Source organism: Dromiciops gliroides, chromosome X (assembly GCF_019393635.1).
Source record: "Dromiciops gliroides isolate mDroGli1 chromosome X, mDroGli1.pri, whole genome shotgun sequence".
In the NCBI taxonomy this organism is placed as follows: Eukaryota; Metazoa; Chordata; class Mammalia; order Microbiotheria; family Microbiotheriidae; genus Dromiciops; species Dromiciops gliroides.
This window is the reverse complement of record NC_057867.1, coordinates 82,985,780-82,993,232: the sequence shown is the minus strand read 5'-3', so window position 1 is coordinate 82,993,232 and position 7,453 is coordinate 82,985,780.

Sequence of the window (7,453 nt, the reverse complement as noted above, 5' to 3'; positions counted from 1 at the left end):
CAGGATTGCCCACCCCCCCCTCCCCCCGGGGGGGGCAGAGGGGCCACAGCAGTATCTGATCTCTGAACTCCAAGTGGAAGCCATGGCAGTCCCCTTCCCCAGCCCTGGGTCTTTGAGACATGGGAGGATTGGGCCCCTCCCCCTCAGAGATCATCCTGTCCCTGCCTCCTGCCCCCCATCCCTGTCTCTTTTCCTGTCCTGGGAGGCCTGAGACCTCAGCTGCCAGTCTGCCCTCCAGGATCTTCAGGGGTGAGGGTCCCCTTTTCCCTTCCCCCAGGGCCACAGTATTGCAAGGGGCGCATGGGGGCCCAGCCGCTGACCCACTCTGGACCTGTATGTACCTCCTGGGTCTTCCCCCGCAGGTGACCTCAGTGTTTGGGCATGGGGGGGGCCTCCTGGCTCCCCCACCCTACATGCCCACTCCCCCCCTCTTGCTGCAGGGAGAGCTGGAGTCCCTCTTCCTCATTCAGATAATCATGTGTCTTCTGTTGCTTTCCTGTCCCCTGGCCCTCATCATGAATGTCTCTATTCTTTCTGCTGACAATTCGCCTACTCTGGGCCTGAGGCCCCTCTTGCTGCTGTGCCCCTTCCTGCAAGGGAGGGGCTTGAGCCCAGGCCTTGGGGTGGGGAGAGGGCAGGTGCACCTGGGCCGGAGCTGCTGCTTCTCTCCCTAAGCCTAGTCCCATAAAAAAGGGCCCTGCTCAGACACCCCCCTCCTTCCAGATGTTTTCTGGGCAAGGGGGTGCTGGGTGGGACTGCCCTCTAGGGGAAGGAGGGAGGATCCATTCCCTGCCTCAGCCGGATGGTGCCCAGATGTTTTTGGCCTGTTCTCATCCCCTTCCCCCTAGGGAGGGGGCTGAGGCTCAGGTTCTGAGCCCACAAGGGGCTCGTCTTCCTCCTCCTCCTCCTCCTCCATCTGGTTTTGAGTGTTTTCATTTCTTGTTTTGTGTCTCCAAGTCAAATCAGATTGAAGAAAAATAAACCTTCCCAAAAAATTGAGGATAATAAATGATCGCAAAAAATGTGAATGTACCTTGACTCAGAATATAATATACAATTATGCAACAATTTCAAATAATACCTTTTTTTTACTAAGTATACAGTTACTTTTGTGAAAAATCGGAACATATTTAAATACAAGTTAAAGCACAACACAATCTCAAAGAAAAAAATTTTTTTTGGAAAAAAAGCAAACTTTTACAAATGTTCCCCTCTTTTTTTTAGAATATGCTTATCAAAAATAATACTTCTAGAATCAATTTACAGTTGCCATGGCAATCAATTTGCCAGATAAACGCTTTATAGAGTTCTATCAAATAATCAGTTGAAAGAAAAATAAATAACAAAAACAAACAACTCAGAATATGGGAGCACAATACTCCTAGAATTAACAATGTATTATGAAATCAAAACCATCTTGCATTGTTTCAAAATAGAGATAGATGAATGGGGGCAGCTAGGTGCCACAGTGGATAGAGCACTGGCCCTGGAGTCAGGAGTACCTGAGTTCCAATGCAGCCTCAGACACTTAACACTTACTAGCTGTGTGACCCTAGGCAAGTTACTTAACCCCAATTGCCTCACCAAAAAAAAAAGAGATAGATGAATGAATAGAAGAAAATACACATGAAAGAATAAAAGACAATGAAATTCAAACTAGGGAAATCTAAATTAATATGAACTTAATATTAATAAGAATATTATAAAATATAAACTTGATCACATGACTATAAAAAGCTTTTACAAATATTCTCTTTTTTAAAAAGCTAAGTATAAAACACAATCTCAAAAGCATGAAAATCTCTGAAAATAAACCCATACCATTCATTTCAAAATGTATATGTAATAGCATAGAAATCCTATGTAACCTCTGAACTGACATTATTACTCTGAGTGAATGTAGAACACTTTTGATTCTGGTATCTAAAATCCCCAACACTCATATCAATACCTTGCCGCTTCCTTCTACATTTCTGCAAAATACGTACCCTTCCATGGCAAAAGAAGCGGAGTCTTGGACTATGTTGATGGTTGTCATTCTTATTCCGCATAAGTTTTTCTTCTTTAAGCCCTCCATATTGTCTGTCAGTCCTTTCACCATACAAATGCTTTATAAGATTACTAATTAAAGACAAAAGCAGGCTAGCAAAATGAGCATATCTGGAATTTAAAGGGTTTTTTTGAGTCAGACTCACAGCCTGACTGAGTAGAAGCTGCAAATGTAGATACAGAAAGTTGCACATGCACAACATCAGAATCTGAGGAGGGTGGATCAGATCTCATGACCTCCCAGGCAGGAGAATCAAGGAGAGGAGGGGGAGGAGGTGGGGTCCCTAGAGAAGGGGAGGGGACCACCTCTCCCACATGGTGCACAGCCCGGGAATCAAACTCAGGCCTGGTTTCCCCTTCCCCCAATTCTAAGGGATTAAAAGCTTCTAGAGAAGCCTCCAGGCATGGAAAATTAGAGCAACAATCAGTGTTAAAATTAGGAAAAGCTGCAGATATCAGAGGTTTCTCTGAAAAAGCATGGCTGGGAGAGGGGGAGCACTCTTGTGTGAGCACCTTGCTGGCTCTTCTAACAAAAATAAAAATAAAAATAGAAAATCCACAAAAATAAAGCATTAACATGATCTTATCTCCCATTTGTCTGGTTAAACAGAGTAAAATAAAAAATAGGGTAATTAGGGAGTTTAAAAGGTCCATTTGAAAATTTAAAGGTACTTAGAAGTTTAAAGGGACAGGGTAGGGACATTTCTTACCCAACCAGAAGATCAGAAGACTGAGGTTCAGCTTTCCTCTTCGTGGTCAGCCATCTGTAAGGGCTAAAATTCTAGCTATACTGTCTAAAATCTAATGAATGGGCGCCAATAAATTATAAGCTTTAGCAAGAGTTAGACTTTTAAGCATTTATTAAGGAGAGTAAGAATTTGGTGAAGAGAAAGAGAAAGGCCTAGATTCATCTATCTATTAAAGGGAGAGAGCATTCCTAGCTCCGCTCTCCACCAGAGTCCACACGAAAGAGAGTGAGCCAGCGAGCCAGCCTCCCCCTTCTTCCCACACTCAAAGAAAAGACGCATGGTCCTGCCCTCAGAGGCCCTCTCCTCATGTTGGAGGTTTCCTACAGTAAGTCTCCAGCAAGTGGCATCAGTCCAGTCGTTACACGGGAGGACCTGAGTTCAAATTTGGCCTCAAACACTTGACACTTACTAGCTGTGTGACCCTGGGCAAGTCACTTAACCCCAATTGCCTCACCAAAAAAAAAATAATCAATGTCTTAGAAAACCCAGAGAATCTCCTCTTTTTACTCCTCCCACTTTTTACTCTTCCCTCCACCCAGAGACAAAGTCTCCTTGAGAGACTTTATCAAATCTCATCTAGGTCAGACCCAACCCAAACCAAAACTAACCAAAGGAGCCTTAGGTTCTTTTGTCTAGATAGCTGTAAGGGACCCAAATTCTAGCTATACTGTCTAAAATATCTAATGAGTGGTCATCAATAAATTATAAGCTTTAGCAAGAGTATTTAAGTGTTTAAGTATTTATTAAAGAGCATTAGGATCAGAGAGAAAGGTAAAAATCTAACTATTTCTAAGAGACCCCATCATCCGACCCGCCATCTCGAGGTCAGGAACAAAAAGGCCCAACGCCTCCTGTGAAACTGGGAACATCCCCCCCCCCACACACACACACAGCTCCAAACTAATTGGCTGGCAGCTTTGATAGATAGTACCCAGGAGCAAACATCACTTCCTGACGCCAAGGACCTGACCACATTGCTTGCCCTCAGATGCCTTCTCCTCATGGTGGAGCTTTCCTACAGTCACTCTTCAGCAGGTGGCATCACTCCAATCCTTACATAGCCCAAAGACTTTGCTGATGAGATTAAACCACACCTCTGACCAGCTCAAGTGGGGGTCTTACATTCCTTTCTCTAATGTCATCCTTGGACTTCATTTTGATATAGCCTACCTCCACATCATGTTAACTAATTAGATTTGTTTTCTGTGTGATACACCTCCTACTACTGTGATTTCTACTTTCACGTTGTTGCAATAACAAATTTTACTGGGCCTTTAAAAATTTATTCAATATCTTTTTCTTCTTTCTTCTGGAGTCTAAATTAATGCTGGTATAAAATATATCACTAGAGGGGCAGCTAGGTGGCGCAGTGGATAGAGCACCAGCCCTGGAGTCAGGAGTACCTGAGTTCAAATCCGGCCTCAGACACTTAACACTTACTAGCTGTGTGACCCTGGGCAAGTCACTTAACCCCAATTGCCTCACTAAAAAAATATATATATCACTAGAAATGAAGAAAAATAATTGTATTCTGGAATCCCACATAGATAGTGAAGATGTGATAGTTCACTTAAACCCTTAGAAAAACAACACTGACCAATTGCTGTAAACCTCCAGATTAACTCTGTTTCTCTGTCTCTCTGTCTCTCTGATATCTCACCTTTACAAGTGATAGCCAAATAACCTTAGATGAAACTCACTCTATATTATAAGCAGCCTTGAAATTTTCACCCTCATTTTTGTGCATAAAGTGTCTATCTCATTTACTCAGTAGGAATTCTGCAACACAGAAAATTCTTGCACAAGGTTGATAAGAATTATGACCAGCTAGTCCCAAAATTCCTGATAAGTTTACAAAGGAGATTTTATGAGGTCTTTTCTTTGTACCTTGTCCCACACATTAATCAATGATCAATTTTCCCTTTTTTAAATACTTATGTAAATATTAGTTAGGTTTTTAACATTATGACAATAACACCAAATACCTTAGCAATCTTATGATTTTCATAAGTAATAATTGTGTGTGAAACTTCCTCTTAAAATGGCAAACCTGGAAACAGTTAATATTTGTATAGTGTTTGCTCTATGCCAGGCATTGTGTTAAACATTTTACAATCATGTGATCCTCACAACAACCCTGGGAGGTGGGGCTATTATTATCCCCTTACAGATTAGTAAACTGAGGTAAATAGACATCAGGTAATGGGTCTTAGGATGACCAGATAACAGGACAGACATATCAAGGAATTAAGGGACTATTAAAGTTTAGCTTGGTCAACTAGATATCAGGACAGACACACCTAAGAAGTAAGGGGAGATAAAATCCTATAGCAAGAAAATCAACTAGGTATGGCTACTACCTGACCAGAGCTAGGAACCAAAGATAACTCCAAAGGGCAGGACTATTATTCCAAAAAACAAACAAACAAACGAACAAAAAAGAAATCCTCAGCTCTCAGGAATGACAAGCATGCAGGCTTTCCCCACCCCACTCCAAAAAGGAGCTTTCCATTTTCAGGTGGACACCCCATCTATCCTCTGTAAAAGCTTTTTCCTTCCTTCTGTTCAGGGAGGAAGATGTTTCTAAACCATCTCTTCCCCAGGGCTATAGTTTTTTACTTACTCCTTGGTCACTTTCTCTATTGCCAAATAAAAGACCATTTTAGTTCTCATTGGACTGTGTATGAGAGTGTAATTCTTTACAGAGGAATGTCTAAGGGCCCCCACCACTGTTTGCCCTGTGACAGTAACTTGCTTGATGCCAAATAGGAAATGTAGTTTTTGTGAGGTTCTGATTTACCATAATTATCCTGATAGAAGAACACACTTAGACCACATTCTCATTTCCTTCTGGACAGATTTTGGACCAAACAAAATCAAATCCAGATTAATAATCGTTAATAGTAATATTTAAATCTCAATTTATCCAATACTCATCTACTATTAGCACTTCAAAAGAGATAGCCCATTACTGTCTAAAAACTCACTTAAAAAAAGACAGGTAGTGACAATTCCCTATAATCTTTTCCCTTATTACCTCAAAGAACTGGATAATTATTAGTCCCCAGCTTCTTTTACCTACTTTTGAGGCTTCCCAGATAAGGAAGTGCCCTAAGCATTCAGCTTCCAATTTCCAACACTACCTCCCCAACCCCCAGTTCCAAGCTACATATCACAAATAACATAGTCTCCCATATCCTTCTCTGAATGAGATCAAAACCCTTTCTCGCTTCTCTTTACAAAATCTCCAAAAATCTTTACTCAGCCTACAAAATTTTCCTTAACTTTCTCCTCTTCTAACTCCCTTAAATATCTCCCACTTCCTTTTAAATTTAGCTAAAAACTGTGCCTTTGTTTCTTTCATATACTGATTGGACATTTCCCTTACTAATCACATCTCAGACTACACCTTATTCCACTGGTTCCTAAAATTTCCCTTATCTGTCTTTCTCTGGTCTGCCTCTCCAATAGTGGCCACTGTCAGAAAAGGGAGAGGAGAAAGACTCCTTTGTTTTGTTTTTAAAAGCATTGAAAGTTCTATTGCAGGCTACCCCAAATTCCAAGTCTCCTTCCTTCCCCCTCATTATGAATATCTGTCCCCATTATCCACAACCACTTTAGACTCAGGCTATGGTGGGGGTGGGGTGGGTGGTCCTTCCTCTCTCCTCTGCAGGAGGAGAGGCCTTTCTAAATCTCCCTTTCTATTCCTTCCCTTTAGTCTTTTAACCCTCAAGGGTATTCTGGTCTTTATCCTAAAATAATGAGGGGTAATAATAGTTGTTTGAAAGCCCTCTCTACAATGCCGAAAATTCCATGCTAGCCTAAATTAAGTTTAAAATGCACATCTGACTAAAATAATGAAGGTTCTATCCTTTATCTGGCCTACATTTTTTTTCTCCTATAGTTTTCCCAGTCTTTACTGAACCTCTTGTCTCAGATGTGGACTTAATTGGCAGGATTTTACCAAGCTTCTTACAGTGTGACTCCCAGGAGTCCTGCTCCTTCTATTACTCAAATTGATAATAAATGTATGTAAACTGAAGCAAATGCTCTCTGGATGGAATTTAGATGTCTCTTTCCCAAAGGGGAAGACCAGAGAAAACTAAGGCCAGTTCTGGAGACTTAAACCCAATTCTTCCTAAAAGCTAAGGAAACCAGAGAAAGGCAATGCCTGTAAAATTAAAGAATTGTTTTTATTAACTGGGAAGAAAAGAAAAATTTAACATGCTGCATGGGTACTATGTAGCCTATGCTGAATAGGACACCAGGTACTAAGTAGATTGTATACATTTTTATTTATTTATTTTTTTTTAATGTATAAGGTATTTTATTTTTTCCGTTACATGTAAAGATAGTTCTCAACTTTTGTTTATACAAGCTTTACAATTTCAGATTTTTCTCCCTCCCTCCCCTCCCTCCCCCCTCCCCTAGACAGCAGGTAATCTGATATAGGTTATGTCTATATATCTCTATACATATACATATAGATATAGATATATACACACATATATATACACATAATAACATTAATCCTATTTCTGCATTAATCCTGTTACAAGAGAAAGAATCAGAGCAGTGATGCAAAACCTCAAAATAGAAAAAAAAAACAACAGCACCCAAAACAAAAGAAATAATATGGTTCAATCAGCATCTAT